Source organism: Panthera pardus, unplaced genomic scaffold, assembly GCF_024362965.1.
Source record: "Panthera pardus isolate Hobbes unplaced genomic scaffold, ASM2436296v1 HiC_scaffold_16, whole genome shotgun sequence".
Classification (NCBI taxonomy): domain Eukaryota; kingdom Metazoa; phylum Chordata; class Mammalia; order Carnivora; family Felidae; genus Panthera; species Panthera pardus.
The window spans coordinates 28,613,485-28,629,187 of NW_026526721.1; the positions used below are offsets into that span (position 1 = coordinate 28,613,485).

At 36.8% G+C, this 15,703-nt stretch overlaps 1 protein-coding gene and 1 non-coding gene across 5 annotated transcripts in view; one reads left to right on the plus strand and one right to left on the minus strand.

Annotated features, from left to right (window-relative positions):
- The window catches only part of SAMSN1 (SAM domain, SH3 domain and nuclear localization signals 1), a 138,070-nt gene that overhangs the window by 67,701 nt on the left and 54,666 nt on the right, over positions 1-15,703 (plus strand). The gene's annotated exons all lie outside the window — the stretch shown is intronic.
- On the minus strand, positions 13,435-13,537 carry LOC128777443 (U6 spliceosomal RNA). The gene has a single exon (XR_008422703.1). It is a non-coding gene; the product is annotated as a U6 spliceosomal RNA (small nuclear RNA).

Consider the following 15,703-nt stretch of genomic DNA (forward strand, 5'->3'; position numbering starts at 1 on the left):
AATAACAGCAGATGAGGATTAAGATTAAAAATATCATCAGCTCTAAGTTTTCTGTACATGTGGAAGGAAAATGGGGGCATACTCAAAGCAGCAATTACCCAAAAGGCATTCAGATTTTACTATGGGATGTGGCAGATAGTCTCTTTTCACAAAAAGTAACGTTAATGCTTTTTAATGCTACATTTTCAGTACTTGAAGTCAAAAGAGTTCTGAGTAATTTCGTTTTGTTGGAGTAGTGTATTTCTTTGTGAGATGAATCAATGATCTTGCCTTTTCATTCCACGAATTAAATACTCTGAAGGAAGTTAACCTAAATATCCTGCATCCTATTTATATGAAGAAATTGTTACTATAATTTAAGGCCCTGGGTTCCTTTTTCGACGCTGGCTTGCAAACTGTGACTCAGTGGGGAAATTTTTCTAAGTGTAGACTTAGTTCTCAATTAGGTTTCTCTTAGGTGGGAAACTTCTTCGTTTGCGAAGAACAAAGATTCTGAGTTGGAGGACAAGCCAGATAATATAGGTTATAATTTCCTTAGCTGTAAAATAAATGGATAAGACTAGGTAACCAGTAAGGGATCTTTCAGGGATAAATATTTATGAATCAACTTTGTGAAGGAATGAATAGCAGTTGAAGATTACATTAAGCCATTATCTTGGGGATAGGACTTAATTCCCATGAAAATATTCCTAAACTTAGAGCCTTACATTTTAAAAGTTAAAATGGTGAAAACCTATTACCCAATTTTAAATAATTAGGCAAAGTGTAGCGTTCTAACTTGAGTATCTTGTCATTGCACACTTACTAGAACTCAGTGCTGCTTGGATCTGAAAGGTTGATATAGTTTCACTTTTGAGAGGGACTTAGAGAGCTCATTCTAGATGAGAATCAGAAACTCTTGGAAACCTGAAGGTTTGAAGGAGAGAAATGACATTGGAAGAAAGAATTGCAGCACATCTGATGATTCCAAATAAAATATCTATTTCACAGTTTTGCTAGAATACTGTGTTCTAAAACTGTGTTTCTGAATGTGTGGTTCCATGAACCAAAGCCATCAGAATCACCTAAGGCATTCGTTACTAACGTCTACCTATGCCAGACTTACTGAATTAGAATATCTAGGATGGACATTCTTTAATAAGCTCCACAGGCGATACTGTTATGCTCACCAAAGTTTGAGAATCACCTCTGAGTAGAAGAAAACAATTCATGATTCCCTGATTTTCCAATTTAATCTTCACTTCTCCAGAAAGTATTTTTGAAAAAATATATATATGCATTTATATAAGTAGATAATTCAATTTTCTGAAAGAGTCAATAGGGCTCTGTGGATTAAGGAACTTCTACCCAAGTTCTGTTCCAAGGCCAAGCTGAACATTCAGTCAAAGTCTTCTGAATCCCATTCCTATAAGATAGTCATATCATCTTGTGGACCTCATGCTCAGAACACAGGAAAATAATGCACCAGGCAGCCCTTGGGAACTCTCAGTACTCAAAGCCCTTATGATCACCCTGCATGAAAGTATACAGAGCCTCTAATGGGTACACCTGATAAATCCCCAGAAGTAGTTTTGTGCTTTCCAAACTGACTTGGTTAAAACCCGTCAGAGAGTGTTTGGGGCTTTTGATAAATCACAGAGCAGAAAAGTCCCCAGATAAAGGATATAACAAACTGCCAGACCACTTACCATACATCTTCCAGATTTTACAAAATGCTTTTGAATATAAATAACTCTTTGATTATGACATAATCATAATTTTCCTTAGTAACTTTGTAAGTAGAATCTGATTTTCTTAATTGGATCATTGCTCTGTTCTTTTGAGCTTAACATCCAAGTTGGATTAAAAACCATTTGGCCAAGTCATTTTTGTGACTTTCTTCAATTTATGGGGTGCCTCTTTTCTATGTAGCCTTTCTCAATCCTCTTTTCTGCCAACTCCTCCTTCGTATGGATGTTTTAGTGAGTTGCCTTCCTATGGTTCTAGTAGTCATGGAACTCTCTCCCAACACTTCTGTATGACCTAAGGCCCCTAACACAAAATTCTACCCAATCACTGAGGAGCAAAAGTCATCTCCTGTCAGAGGATTAAAGAAAATGCCCAATATTATTATGCAACCCACTTACTTTAGTAAGTATTTCCAATCTCATTTGGTCTTAATCCCCAAGCCCTAAAATGTTTGAACCAAGCTGATGGGTTTGGAAGGGATATCGAGGCAGTGTGTGTATGTATATGTGATTATGTGTTTCTTTACATCAAATAACATTAACATAACTCAAAAAGAAACATGTGAAAAAAGTTGTCTTTGATTCACCATGGCCAACCTTCTTCTGTCTTTATCTTTATTCCAAACCCGTAAATTGTAAGTGGCATTATATGATGGTAGTCGTATATGATTCAATAGGGTTTTTCTTTTTTTATAATGTTCCTTTAAATGTCAGAATAGGTTGTGGGAAATGAGAATCATTGGTGTTAAATGGTAACAAAACTGATGATTTTGAAATATTTATGTTAAAAGGCTTTTTGAAACTGAGTACTTAGCTTCTGTAATGTGCTTTTCCTGACAGTCTGCACCCCCTGAATATCCATATTCACCACAATTAGTAAATTTGATGGCCGTATTTATTGTGCATTAATTCAGTTCTGATGAAAGTGGAGAAAAGTCTCCTTTGACTAAAATACAATTGAATTTAAAGTCAACCAAAGGAACCGCAGTGCAAATGTGGTTGCTGCCAACGAGTTGTCAACCAAAGCAATAGTCTGACCTTTGTATCTGGGAAAATTATTAGAACAGCTAAGTTATATCTTTATCAGTAACAAAAATAAGACTAATTAAAAAGTCAGTCTGCGCATATGTAATTGGAAGTGAATAAATTATGGTATGTCTCCGTTCTTTCCATTGTCTAGACATATGCCTCACTTCCCACCCCACTGACAGGGAGACATGCTACAATGGCTTGCCTTTTGAAATTAAACACATCAGCCAATCATCAGTATTTATTAAACCCCTAGTATCCATAGAAAATTTTTGCATTTTTAGTGTGGCTAGCCTTGTACTTAGAAGTTTTCTAGCATGGGATAAGGGGAAGGCATTAGACATTAATGGAAGGAATCCTGAGGTTAAATTTGGAATCCATGGCATACACAGTCACATTACTGTCTGATCCCCGGTTGCTTCTTCTGCATGGTGGGCAAAATATAGCCCTTCTCCCAGACTTATTGCTAAAATGGTAAGAGATATTTTATGTGAAGGTGCTTATTTAGCTCTCTGCCCGGCATATAGATGGTTACCCCAAGCCCCAAGAACCAATGTTAAAATGGAACAAACGCATATTTTAGAAAGCTGCATCTCAACACCAGTGTGGAAATTATAAATTTAGGGGTAAATGAGACAGTTTGTTGAGCTCTTTACTTGCTTTTGAACTTTAATACTGTCTCTAAATTTCTCAGTATGGCTGCTGGTGTAAATGTCAATATGGTCAATAGAGGGTCAATAGTTGGGGATACTTTGAATACCTCTTTGAAGACTTCTGTAGGACACTCATAGAGTAAAATGTGTTTTCTTGTTAGCTTTCCATGCCTCGTGGTGCATCCCTTCTGTTTTTCTCCCCTCGCTTCTGCTCAATTTCAGTAATGTCTCCAGTTGCATTTAAATCCCTTGGAAGCCTGCGTGCCAAATGGTGAGTTTGTGCTTCTTCAATTTCTCCTGGCTCAATTTTGAGCTTACCGTGAGCTGCCTTCAATTTCCTTCTGTAACTGATCCCGAAAAATACTCCACTGGGGTTTTAGGAGGAAGGGGTAGTGTAGCAAGGCCCAAGAAAAGAAGAGCAAAATAGAAAGTAGGGAAAGGAAATAGACCAGAAGAAGGGACAGAGGACAAAGGTGAGGGGGTGGCCCATTCTCTAGTTATAAAACCAAGTTTTATATGCACACCTAATTACCAAAGAAATGAGAGGTGTTGCTTTTTGCAGGCAATCTTCTCCCTTAATTTGCTTCGAGTTTTATTTTGCATAAAGTGTTTGGCTCTGTAGTACAGTGGAGTCAGACATGCCTGCGTTCAAATCTCTACTCCTTGTTAGCCTTTTGACTTTAGGTGAGTTAGCTGTTTTGTGCCTCAGGTTCCTGTTTATAAGTGAAGAGATAATAATAGTTTATAATATAATATAATTAATATAATATAATAAATATAATATAATATAATATAATCTTAACAGTTGTGAAGATTAAATGAGATACAGTGGCCTATAGCTGGGTATCAGTAAATATTTGCTCATTTTATTCTTCCAAGACGTCACTCTTCTTGTCTCTTCTGTACTTTAATAACAAATTAGACTGAATATGTGAGTATGGGGCATTGTGGCTTTTTAACTTATAAACAATATTTCTCTGTCTATATATACATATAACTCTTCTTTCAAGCCAGTGTTTTAGAGGCATCTAAATTCTTTTTATATTATCTGATTTAAAAGCAAATGCATGGGTTCAGAAAGAGTAATTTTCTTCCTCCTGAAGTCCAGGTAACGTATGCAAATGAAACATTTTTTTCTTTAATGGAGATATTCTCTAGTGCTAGGTACATAGTAAGCACTAAAAAATGTATTTGGAGAAAGGAATGAAAGAAATGAATGAATACCTGTGGGTAAATGTATCTAACGTGACCACCCCGTATAGATACAGGGTATTTTTTGTTTACTTTCACTTCCATTCTTAACTGTGCCTGTATCACTTGCTCAGCCTTTCCCTATTTAGGTATTTCAACCACTACTGGTACTGCCACAAATATTAATTACAGAGAGGATACCACTTTTATCCGCAGCCCCTCGCAGCTATTCTAGATCTGTTTTTCCTTGGAGAAAATGTGTTTTACAGAATAAGAAACTATCGCGCAATACCGATTAAGGCTTCCAACTTCTCTAAAAAGTCATTTTGTAGGAATCACTAGGTACAGAACCCCCTGTTGTTTGTGTACCCACAGCTTACCACTGAAGAAGAAGTCATGTGGCAACGGCACAGCACTATATTTGTCCCACAAGTGAAAAGACTCAGGCTCTAGATCACTGCTGCCATTAGCTATCTCTGTTTCCTTAACTTAAGGCTCTTCATCTTTCTGAGCCTTAACTTTCCCAAGGGAATATTATAATTTTATATGTCAGTGTTCAAGATATCCAAATACTAAGTTGCATACACAAGTGTTCTATGTTTATTTAGGAAGAGTCTTAATTTAACAATCTCGTGATTTTTAAATTTATCATACTAGGTACTTCGTGTTTAAAACAAAGGGAAGTCATGTTAAATTGCTCCTTCAATATAATACAATCAGAAACATATGTACTTTACATGTTTGGTTATGCTATAAAATTAATATATATATTTTTAAGTAAGCTCCACACCCAATGTGGGGCTTGAACTCAACAACCCCAAGATCAAGAGTCACATGCTATACCAACTAAGCCAGCCATGCACCCCAAAATTAATATTTCTGTGACACCAATTATCATATTCAGTACATGAAAGTTATTGAGACATGTTTTATATTCATCAAATTATTTACTCATATATGCAAGTACAACATGATGTGTCTCAGGAGATTATGATGAAATGGCAGAATGTGAGTCAGAATGCCTTAATAGTGTCTTCTTGCTGTCTAGTGAATTCTATCCCTTTGGTAAAGATGTATCACTTGTAAAGTGTGTGTGTGTGTGCGTGTGTGTGTGTGTGTGTGTGTGTGTGTGTGCATTTACATTGCTTGAAATACTGAAAACATACTCAAACCTTCTGTATTTATAATAAGATCTATTTAAACCATTTAAGATTAGAAATAGCTAAAGGGTATATAGCCTTAGAAGTGTCAGAGGTTTGAATGCCACCTACTCCAATTGAAAAGTCATTTGTATCAAATTTGCCAATTATCACTGCAATTCATAATATTTCTAGGAAATACACTTAACAGAAACAACAGGTGTACTCCAGCATCCCTAGTATTGTTCTTAGTGTATGTTTCTTCACAAGTTTTTACTTGCATAGGAATGGACATTTCAAAATATGGATATAAATCAGTTTGTCCAATTAAGATAAAGATCAAAGAAAACCATTCTGGGAACTCAAATGGCTTGCTACTGGAAAATTAATTTTATTCATTTCATGGTTATGAGATTTTCAACTGAATTATATTTTTTATCAATATCAAAATATCAATATCAAAATCACTTAAAGTGTCTGTATCATCATATTAGTACTACTATCATTTTTCATTGTGACCTTCCCATCACTAAACAAGGTAGTCCGGCAGGATGAATTTCAAAGTGTGCCACTTCCTTATCCAGGTAACATACAGAGAGGAGAGCTTCGCTGTAACATTTTGAACCAAACTAAGAGAAGAAGAGTGACCTTTTCTCCATCCTTTTTGTTTGTTTCATAGATGAGGCGATCCTAAGTATAGTGGTCAAGAAGCTTTGGAAATTTTGCAGGTTTTCTCCATTCCTCTTCTCCAGTCTACGCTCCACATTTCAGCCAGAGCTTTCTATCTAACACACATCTGGTTGGGTCACTCTCTTGATTCGGCAATAGTTCTTCAGTAATTCCCACCCCATACAAATGTATCCTCTCATTATATTAAAATCTATACTCTTTAGTATGGCACATTAGTTTCCAAGGCTGCCATAATAAAGCAGCACCAACTGGGTGGCTTAAAACATAGATATTTTACTGTCTCACCGTTCTGGAGGTTAGAAGCCACAAATCAAGGTGTTGACACAGCCATGCTGTCTCTGAAGCTTTTAGAAAAGGATTCTTCTGGGGCATCTGGGGGACTCAGCGGGTTAAGCATCCAACTCCTGATTTCAACTCAGGTCATGATCTCACAGTTTGTGAGATTGAGTCCTACGTGGGTCTTTGCACTGACAGAACCAGAGCCTGCTTGGGATTCTCTCTCTCTCCTCCTCTCTCTCTGCCCCTCTCCCACTTTCTCTCTCTCTGTTTCAAAATAAATAAGTAAACTTAAGCATAAAGAAGAAGAAAAGGAGAATTCTTCCTTGACTCTTCTAGCCTCTCGTACCCCAGGTGTTCCCTGGCTTGTGGCAGAATAACTCCAATTTCTGCCTTCATTTTCACATGGCCATCCTCTGTGTATGTGTGTTTCTACTTAGTCTTTGCTCTGTGCATGTGTGTGTCCACATCTCCTTCTTCTTTTAAGGACACTGGCCATATTGGACTAAGAGCTTACCCTATTCCAGTTTTCAGATTAACCAGCTATATCTGCAGCAACCCCATTTCCAAATAAGGTCACATTTTGAGGTACTGGGGGTGTAGATTACAACATAGCTTTTTGGGGGAAGATACAATTCAACCCATAACACATGTCCTCCAAACAATTCATGGTCTGGCTTTAAACCATCTGCCAGCCCCATCATCTCTCTTTCTCTTTGTTTACCATACACACTGGCTGTAAGAAATTACTCCTTACGTCCACTCCAGGATAAACACTCTCATGCCTCTGATCCTATCATATACTCTTATTGTTGCTAGAATGTTTCTTTTTTCTTGTCTGCCCAGAAAATTCCTATTTGGCTCACTATTACCTCAAGCATTGCTTTCTTGGTGAATTTTTTCCCTACTTCTCCACACAAATTAGCAATATTTTTTTCTCAATTTTTTTCTCCACACATTGCAACTTGCACACATACAGAATGTGCTACATTGGATTCTCATTGTCTCTTGGTCTGCCTGTAGTCCCACTAAACTGTAAATTCTTATAAAGCAGTGCCCAGGCCTTCCCATCTGGCAGAATGCCAAGCCCACGGTAGTCATTCAATAAATACTTTTTAAACAAATAAATAGGAGGGGCTGTCCTCAACATCTTAGAATATAAGAATGGTAAGAGAATAACAAAAACAACATCTTATGTCTGTGAGGGATTCAAATCCCACTCAGTCTTCTTTCTGTCTACCTAATAGGTAGAGGGATTATACCAAGTTCTCCTCACCAGTGCAAGAGTCAGTCACAGGAAAGGCCTTAAAGTATATTAAGGTTTTCCAAGATGGTGGCCAAAGCCGCAATGACTTAAAGACCAGCGACAGATGTCTACAGTTTCCCAACTGGTACCTTCTTGAGGTGGTACTGTGTAGTTTCTGTTTACCTACTGATCTTCAGAAGCGGATAGGACCTTTGCTGGTTGATAGAAAGAAGTTGGCTTTGCACGAACCATATGACATACTGATTGCACTAAGGACTAGAAACAACATCCACATTTTTCCTGTAAATATTTATCATGTAAAGAAAGTTTCTTTTCTCTTTCAAAGGAGAAGTGTTAGTTTTTGAAAGAAGCATCTCCACAGGATGAGTGGATAAGTCAAGCTGTAATATTCAGAGAATTCGAGGGCCAAGATTTTAGTGGAGATGGGACCAATATAATTTCTTTCAACAGCTTGTAAGGAGATATTTCATTTCAATGAATGTTTTTTAGGAAAGCTCATCAACTCAGAATTAGAAGTTCTGGAATCAGAGGCTGAGTTGATAGAAGAGGAAATTCAAATAATCAGTTTCCCATATGCATAAAAACAGGATAAGTACTTCATAGGAAAGCTGTTTAGGTAAGATAATTTATGTTAAAAGGTGCTCAAACTTTAGGAAAGAATGTTATATAAATCAACAATAGATCATTATCATCATTAGGAGGTATGTTGATATATCTATCTCATGTGTTTCTCCATAAAGGAGAAAGTATTTTATAAAGTGGTTTATAGTCTGTATATTTCAAAATTTTTTGCAAGATGTTTTTCTCATAATGTCTAATTAAACAATTATTCTGCCTGCCATAGTCCTTTTAGGGGTATGAATTCTGAGATTTTGATCCTGATACTTGTCAATCCAAGGAGGTGGCCCCTAACCTGTGCAAACCTGTAGAGTTTAGTTTGTTCATTCATCCAACAAACACTTCCTATGCTTCTCTCTGTGCCAGCCTCTGCCTTTGAAGTAACCAACCAACCCACCAAACAAACAAATTCAATGGTGTCCAAACACAGAGAGAAGACAAACATGGCCAGGTCAGAGAAAAGAGGAGAGTGGCATAGATAGGCAAAGGCCATAGATGTTCAGGGTAACACCCCCATGTTCTGGTCATGGTAAAGAGTATGGAATTTGTTTTAAGTGCATTTGCAAATCCACAGTTAAATGTTCATTCCCCAATCTAAGTGAAAGTAGAAGTGAGTTCCCCTGTAGAAATTTCCCCTGGTTGTTGGCAGGGGATAAACAGCATACTCAAATATCATTATAACACGTGACAATGAGAGGACATCATGCGCGGGCTTTGGAAATCAGAGGTTGAACATGTTACCAGGAAGTTGGGACACACTGTGACCACATCAGAATGAGGGTGGGGCTTGAATCCCTAAGAATCTCATGCTTTTCCACCTTTGTACTTGAAGGAGAAAGAATGAAACTAGCCTTTGTTAAGACCTTATTTGTGTCGGGAATTGTATACATATTTATATGCATACATGAATACTCTTAAGAGTAAATATTATTTTACCCTTTTACCAGTGAAGAAATTGAAACTTTGAGAGATCAGAGGTTTGGCCAAGTTTATATAGCTTGTCTGAGTTCAGACCTACATCAGTCCTCTAAAGGGCACATGTTCTCAGGACACCTGAGTGGCTCAGTCGATTAAGTGTCCGACTTTGGCTCAGGTCAAAATCTCGCAGTTTGTGAGTTCAAGCCCCACATCAGGCCCTCTGCTGACAGCTCCAAGCATGTATGGAAACTGCTACAGATTTTGTGTCTCCCTCTACCCCTCGCCTGTTCACACTCTGTTTCTCTCTCTCTCTTAAAAATAAACACTAAAAAAACTTAAATGGCATATGTTCTCATCACACCACAGGGCCCCCAAGGATGGGTGGTATGAGGAAAATCAGACCCCAAGGCAGGCTTGCTCAACAGAGGACTAGTCACCAGAATGTTTACTGTAGGGACCACTTTGGGTGGTTGGAATTCTGTGCCATTGAAAATAAACAGGGAATCCAATTTTCTCTCCAACCAGATATTAGTTTCCAGTTCATCTGTCAGTTTTCTCTGGCTACTGGGCACAGATATTAACTTGGCTCTTTAGCTCACCAAATACTACTGATCGACAAGGAAACCAGACTTTTCTTTCATTTCTCAAAAGTATAGCCTAAAAGTTGTGGAAAATTTTCTTGATTGAAAGGAAAATAGAATTGAGCTGTGGGTAACATACTTGTAAAATCCTGTAAATGATCACCTGATCTTTCCTTTCCTAGAAATGACAAATTCAGAGGCTTTAAAATTAGAATACAGGGGGGTTTCTGAAGAGCCGTGCCTCACTGCGGCTTCACACTTTACATGGAAACCTTACTTTATGTGGGCTGGGTCATGGAAAGCAATGTGTATCTATTTACAATGTACTTGATCTCCTAACAAGCTCTCCCATTACCCTTTGTATTAAGAAGAAAAGAAGGAATTTCATCCAAATGAACACATGCACACACACACATACACACACACACTGACACACACATATATACCACGTATATATACACACGTATATACACGTATATGCAAATGTATGTGATGTGTGTATAAGTATATATATGACACTATGAAACTTGGTTTTGCCGTGTAAACATTTTTACATTAAAAACATCCACTGCAATCACATTCTATTTATTTCTTTCATAATGAAACTGATACGCAATTAATGTATTTCATGTTCTACTGTAGCCAAAGTTGAGGGAATGAAGATCACATAAAGGATTTTAATTATTTAAATAGATAAGGTATACAATTACTATCTCCTACAGCTTTACACTTTTAGTGCAGATTCAAATGGTAAGGTCTGAAAAACAGTCTGGTCCCTCTTGAATTGGCTGTAAATTTTTCTGATGAGTGAAGAGAGAAAGGAAATAGAAATGACTTCGTTCTTCCAGTTTAAAAATAGGTTTTCTGAGGAAAGGAACTCATATATATCTCTTCAGCAATATTTTATTAATTGCATTTTTCTTCAGTAGGTGAAGACAGGAAATCATGGTCTATTGATCAGCACACAGTCTACCTTCCTCTTGTACTTCTGGGGAAAGAAGTACGAATTAAGCAGGGGATTTTAACAGCACATGTGATGTGTACAGTGTTCAGATAAAAGTTCATTAGAAAACACTTTTGTGCAAAGTTAGTTCAATTTGTTTGGTCAGTTTTTGGTCGGAATTTCCTTTCGGCCTAATGAGATATGATTCAGGTGATACTGAATTATAGTCTTAGTTTAAAAATTACTTTGAAGATTTTTTTAATGAAATGTAAGTTTTTTTATTATTGTTTTATACTGTCTATAAAGAATTAAAAGGCAAACTATTTCATAAGATACTGTATGTCTGCGCTTATGAAAAGAATCTGAAAATGTCTAGAGAGCACAAATACTTAAATGTGAGAGTGGACTTGACATGGAAAAGCTTCCTGTTTGTGGCCTGGCTTCTTCCTACCATGTCATACCAGTAGCCATGTCCTATGTATACCTTAGAATTCGTAAGGTAGGAGTAGTAGTGACAGGGACTGGTTTTTTGTAATTAGATGTATGTTCCATATAATCAGGATCGTGGCAAATAAGATAAAGAGATTCAAATCTTTCTTTCTTTCTTTCTTTCTTTCTTTCTTTCTTTCTTTCTTTCTTTCTTTTGAGATGGGTGAGGGGAGAAAGGGAGAGGGAGAGAAAGAATCTTAAGCAGACTCCATGCCCTGCACAGGGCCTGACACGGGGCTCGATGAAGGGCTTAATGAGAGGATCTCTCAGGATTGTGATATCATGACCTGACTTGAAATCAAGTCAGATGCGTAACCGAATGAGCCACTCAGGTGCCCCAAGATGCAAATGTTTTAAAGGACAGAATGAAAGAAGAGAGTCAGTGGTGATAAAGATGTGAAGAAACAGAGTTGGCACAACTAGACTTTGCCTAAATGTAGTATATTATCTCCATACGTTTATCAGAAAGATGAAAATCCACACCAACAAATACACTCGGTAAAAAGGTGTGAGGAGAGATGCCAGCTAGAGTTTGGGACCATAAGTGAATGGAGGACTGGAGCAAGTGTCAGTCTCAGGACCTGCAGAAAAGGATGCTTCAGCACAGTGAGGCAGCATACACCAAAGAGCCACGAAAAGCTGCAGCGTTTGAGAACTGCAGGAAAGCTCCTCCCTCTCCCCCACAGCCCTTCCAGGACACAGAATGATTATTACCTGCCAAACCTGAATGCTCTCGGAGAATAGAACTCCAGAAACTGCCTTTGGGGGTCTTCTGCTGAAAAAACTTCCTCGCTGCCCAGGCACCTCATAAGCCCACCCATTTACAGAGCCAATAAGGATTTTCATACCATGCTCTTAGTGATGTACCAACAGCCAAAGGTAGCTAGACGTTTAAAGAACACCTCAGAGATGAAAGACAGAGATCAAAGCAGACAGAAGAAAGAAGTCAGAGAGAGACCAAGATAAAGAAAGGGACAGAAGGGAAACAACTAATGACAATTAATGACCTCAGAAAAAGAACATATTTCATGTATGTATTTAGTTCTCAGTGTCTAGTACATGCCAGATGCTTCTTTGTACTAATTTTATAATAATGTCTAACATAATGGTCACAGTATTCTCTCTGAGGTATGCAATACTGCCAAGTCCATTTTATAGAAAGGCCAAGGAACTTTCCAAAGACATCCTACTAAAGGTAGAGCCAGGATTTGAAATGAGGTAGCCTACTGTGTTCAAAGGTGCACCCTCTTACCCAATACGTTTTACTACCTAATCAAGGATTAAAAACAGAATGTTTTTCAAAACCCACTTTCTTTAGTTTTAATAATATATTATTATTAAAATATAACCAGGAAATAAGAGGTGAGACCTCGAAAATAACCTGTATCTGTCTATGCTGCACTCTTCCCCTGAGTGAATCATTATACTCAGGGCTGTGTTCCTTACTCTTTCCTTTTTTTTAAAAGTGTGTTTGTGTGTGTGTGTGTCTTAAAGACAATCATACTATATGTAATTCCTTTGGGAATGTTTTCTTTTCATTTAATATTATATTTTTAAGATTATCCATATGGTTGAATGACAGTTGATTTCATTAGTTTTTACTGCGATATTAAAAATAAAAAAGAACAGAATGTTATAAAAAGAACAATCAGAATGAACTTTGGCAAAATAAAATATTATAGCTAAAAATATTTATTAGATCATTAGTAGAAAAAATAATGGAATTTCCTAGAAGGTAAAAAAAAAACAACAAAAAGAACAAAACAAAGAAAAAGAAGTAGAAACAGAGAAGTACAAAAGAATATGCATATCAATTCAGGATGTCTAACATTGGATTAATTAGATTACCAGAAAGAGAGAACAAAGAGAGATGAAGAATTTATTAAACAAACACAGACCAGAAGGTGTGTGTTTCCATTTTGAAACGCTTCATGAGTTTGCATATCACCCTTGTGCAGGGGCCGTGCTAATCTTCTCTGTATCGTTCCAATTTCAGTATACTTGCTGCTGAAGCATGTGTGTTTCCATTTTGAAAGAACCATTGAATGAACAGTACAGGGGATGAAAAAATAACCCATATCAAGGCACATAATATGAGATTTTAGGACATACCAAGCATAAAGGGGAAATACAGTTAGAGACAGGGAGTCCATATGCAACAAACCAGGAATCACAATGGCATTAGACTTTTCAGTAACAACTCTGGGGGCTAGAGGACAATGGAGAGTCCTTCTAAATTCTAAGGAAAAATAAGGGTAGAATTCAATTTTAGGTCAAAATAGCATCCACATGTGAAGGATCTACAAGGACCTAGAACACTGCCATTTGGGAGGTGTGTTTTAGCAAATGAGAAAATAGACAAGTATGATGATGTGAGACTCAGGCCACAGAGTATCCAAATCAAGAGAGAATTGAGAAGTTCCATTTCAGCCTTAGTCATGTATACTTAGAGAATAACCAGATCCCTTTGGAACAGAGAAAAAAATAAACCTGAGATGTTTGAGCATTTGAAATTACAAGTATGACGTCTATATTTAAATATTCAAAACTAATCAGTTGATAGATTTGTTGGGGCATTTATCTGGGATATATTAATAATTATACATAGGGAATCAACTATTGAAAAAAGGAAAGTAATCATGAGCTCTAGAAATGGACAAAAAATTTAAGCATAAAGCACTAAACACAATTTGAGTTAGCCACAGACAATATTTACAAAATAATAATGACTACTGATTTAACTAAATAATTATAAGGGAGTTGGGGAGTGAAAGAGTACAAAATCCTCAAGGATAAAAATAGGAATCAGCAGGTAATGTCTAATACTCAAGAAAGTTTGGGCCTATCACAGAAAAACATGAATGTACACAATGAGAAAAATGCTTTTAATACTAGAATGCTTTTAATTCTTTTAGTCAGGAAAAGAACTACTAGAAATTCTGGAAGTAGACAGGGAAGCTTCTGTTTTTTTGTTTTTTGTTTTTTGAATTTTTACAGAACTTCAAATGGTATTTAGGTGTGTTGAAGGGAAAAGTATTATAGAAATGTGAAAATCGTGACGATAATTTAGATGTGACCTTGAAGCAAGCAGAAACTGGTGAAATTAAGAGTCAAAGATTAAGAGAATAATACATAAATTTTAGAAACATAAATTTGGGAGCTGTTGCTCCAGATCAAGGAGGAAAAAAATGTGCTCCTGGTAGTATCTTCACAGATAGCATGAGTTTATAGATGAAAAGTATCAAAAGTCATCTTTGGGGTACTTCAGAATATAGGTAATTCCATAAAGTGTGGATGAGTCTAATTTGTACTCCTACCTTGATTTTTACACGTGTGAAATTATTCGTAAAGATAGATTGAGGGGCTCTTAACTCTTCTTAGAGTCACAAACAAGGTAGCTTGGGTTGGAGAAGGAAAATGACGTGGTAGCAGGTATCCCTGTGGTGCTGTCTTAATTAAAGAGGGTTCTAGATGGGTTGCACAATTACTGATTTTAAATTATTTTATAAACATGATGATTGAAACACTGTCTCCCACTCAGCCTTACCTTCTTCACATCCTTTACCATTTGGAACCTAATCCCCAAAGAAATCACTCCCATTTTATGGCAGGTCTTTAAATATGCCAATGCATAACTATGATAGAGAATTATGGTTATGAGCTGAGGCTTTGGTTTAAATCCTGATCCCACCACTTCCAGCGAGGCAAACTGGACACCAAACCTAACTTCACCTGGAAGTTGAGGTTGACAACGTTAGAGCAGCTTATGGAGATTTTCTGAGGATTACATGGAAAATATGACTGAAGTACTCAGCATAATGGTAGCCGTAAAATCACTCAAAACTGATACTCATTATTTTGAACTTTGAAACTAAGATTACTCTATGAGTATTTATTATAACTTTGAATCATAAAGAGATGAAATTTTATTTTATCATTACTAATCGTGACTACTTAGTCTATATTTATAATCTATTGAATAATCTGAATAGTTTGCACTTATCTCAAACTAAGCTTCCCTAATTATTTTTGTCACTTTGGAACTGGTACACCTCACTTTTTGCTTACTAAGTCTTCTTTTATGTTGTTTTCCAACCTCTTGCCATGCACAGATATGATCTAAGTTCTTTGTCTCTTTCAAGACAGTTTCTTACTGTATGATTCTTTACGTTCCCCATTCAT